Consider the following 2,686-nt stretch of genomic DNA (forward strand, 5'->3'; position numbering starts at 1 on the left):
ATGAAAATAAAGTGTAAAATATGTATAGGTATAAAAAATAAGTAAAATATATTAATAAATTATGAAAAATGCGTATATATATGTATATGCAAGAAAAATGCGGAAAATATATTTAATAATTTTGAATAGTGTATGTATATACATATATTAAAAAATATATATATTTGAATTAAAAATATGAAAAACGATATGAAAATCATAAAATATAAGCACATGTACGTATGCATATAAAACTAAGAAACATAAAGTAATAATAAGATATATAAGACATGTATATATATTTTAAAACCATTTAAAATATGTACATATATATTAACATACGTATGTGCGTATATATATATATGTATTGAAATAATAATAATTAATAATAATTAATATAAAAGAATTAATAATATAAAAGACATTAAAAAAAACAACAGATTAATGACTAAATTGAAAACAAACGGAGTTTAAGGGCCGAATTTAAAGAAAAAAACGTGAAAAGGGACCAAATCAAAACGCGCGCAACAGGAGGAGGACCCGAAGAAAATTTTACCCAAACCTCCCAAAACGCTGTGCAGAATTGGATTAAAATAAAACAGATTCAATATGTCATGGAAAAATTTGAAAACAAAAAAACAATGGTTCTGAAATAATGGAAAACATGAAAGGACTAAAAACATAAATAACCCATCAATACTTAAAACCCTTTTCAATCTCTAATTAAAACCCTATTCCAATTGTAGCAACAGTAGCCGCAAGAATTACTTCATCCTCTCCCCCACTCTTCACGCCAAAATCTCCCTTTCAACCTCGATTTGGACGAAGCGAAACAAAGATGTCGACGGCGCGCCACCGTTGGTAAGAATCTCCCCTCCTTCTCTTTTCTTTCGTTTATTTTTTAAAATAAAAAAAATGGGACAAAAAGCAGTAAAAAGAGAAAAAAAACAGAAAGATCACCTTCAAAATTTTACTTTTCTGATTCTTTTACTTTCGTGTTTTCTTTTACTTTTCAATACAGTAATTTTCTTCCCTTTTTACAGATTTTTATTTGGCTTTAATAATCAAAATAAGAGAGCCAAAACTCTCAAAAACTCCCTCCCCCTTCTCGTGATTTTTGCCCCCATTTGCTGTTTGTGGTTTGTGATCTTATTACATGTGGGAAGACGTACGCGGAGGCTGCTAATCGTGGGCAAGGTCACTGCGACGTGGGGGCGATGGGGCAATTACTGCGGCACTGAAGAAGGGAAGCTACTAGGGTTTCAGCTAAAAATTTGTTTGGGGCCCCATCGTATTTGGGTTAGGGTTGTTTGGGTTTTAGTTTGTAATTTGTGCTGCTGTAAACGATTTTGGGTTGGTCTTATTTTGAATGTGCCTGGCAAAAATGGACTATTACAGGTTTAGTTATATTAGAAGAGATTTTGTAAAGATATTTCAAAATGTTGCTCGTATTTGGGCTAGAAAAAATGGTAAAAAGAAGTTGTAAATGCATTTTCACGGAGTACCCGATTAAGTGTTTAAAAACCTAAGGCTTAACCGAGGCTTATAATCACAAGATAAGAGAACACTTTTATTAATACATGATAGAACTACAATATGATACACACTTTTCTCTTTTTCATCATCACATGAATGAAAGCTCTGACCCCTATTTATAGAGTTTAGTGACCACTGGATTATTGATATATGTCAACATCTTTACCATTAATTTCACAAATATCTAATAACTAGAATGTTATGTATAATATCTAGTCTTCTAGATAATATTCTATTTCTTTATTTTATATATATATTCTAAAATCTTCCAAAAAAAAATATCTCTTAAATGATAAGTTTAGTTTTTATCTAGAAGTTGGATTGACTTTCAACAATCACTATCACCATCACCATCATCGAAAGTTTCATGACTTTACTATCACCATATTTTTTACAGCGACGAATGAAAGCACCTGAAATGAGTTGGCTTAGATATTTACATTATACGATAGTCTTATGTATTCAATAGTAATGCCATACTCGTATGTTGATTATGACATAATCAATTGAACATCTATGATAACATCTTATTTATTCAGTCAAACAGTTTTCTTGTTTGCTAATCAGTACGATTTTTGTTTTGTTAGTAGTTTTTTTTTATTAAGATGATTGCATCTATGTACATTATACGATTATACGATAGTCTTATTTATTCAGTAGTAATGCCATACTCATATGTTGATTATAACATAGTCAATTGAGTTTCTATGATAACATCTTATTTATTCTGTCAAGTAGGCATCACCATCACCAAGAAGATCATCATCCAAGGTACCTTCACGACCTAATCATCACCATATCGTAAACACTTGAACGAGCCAACTTAAAGAGAATCATTTCAGAAGTAAAGAAGAAAGAATCTCTCGTGAAAAATAATTTATCATTAGGAGCAGGGATAGTTTAAAGAAAGATACCTCTTTCAAACAAATTGGACAATAACTCTCTAAGAAATTACTAGGGCACTGGTGTAGGCTCATAGGGAGAAAAGAAGAGAACTTGATCGAGTAAGATTCTTAGTACAATTTTCCTGCTTGCTAATCAGTACAGTTTCTTTTTTATTTTGATTCAGATGGCTGCATCTATTTACATTATACGATAGTCTTATTTATTTAGTAGCAATGCCATACTCATATGTTGGTTGTAACATAATCAATTGATCAACAATGATAAC

General features: G+C 30.6%; 1 long non-coding RNA gene across 1 annotated transcript; it reads left to right on the forward strand.

Annotated features, from left to right (window-relative positions):
* Window positions 1-740: 740 nt before the first annotated feature.
* LOC128041644 (uncharacterized) lies at window positions 741-1,386 on the forward strand. The gene is made up of 2 exons (XR_008196563.1): window positions 741-840; window positions 1,023-1,386. It is a non-coding gene; the product is annotated as an uncharacterized LOC128041644 (long non-coding RNA).
* The last annotated feature ends 1,300 nt before the right edge of the window (window positions 1,387-2,686 follow it).

The sequence above is a fragment of the Gossypium raimondii genome, chromosome 6 (assembly GCF_025698545.1).
Source record: "Gossypium raimondii isolate GPD5lz chromosome 6, ASM2569854v1, whole genome shotgun sequence".
NCBI classification, from domain to species: Eukaryota; Viridiplantae; Streptophyta; class Magnoliopsida; order Malvales; family Malvaceae; genus Gossypium; species Gossypium raimondii.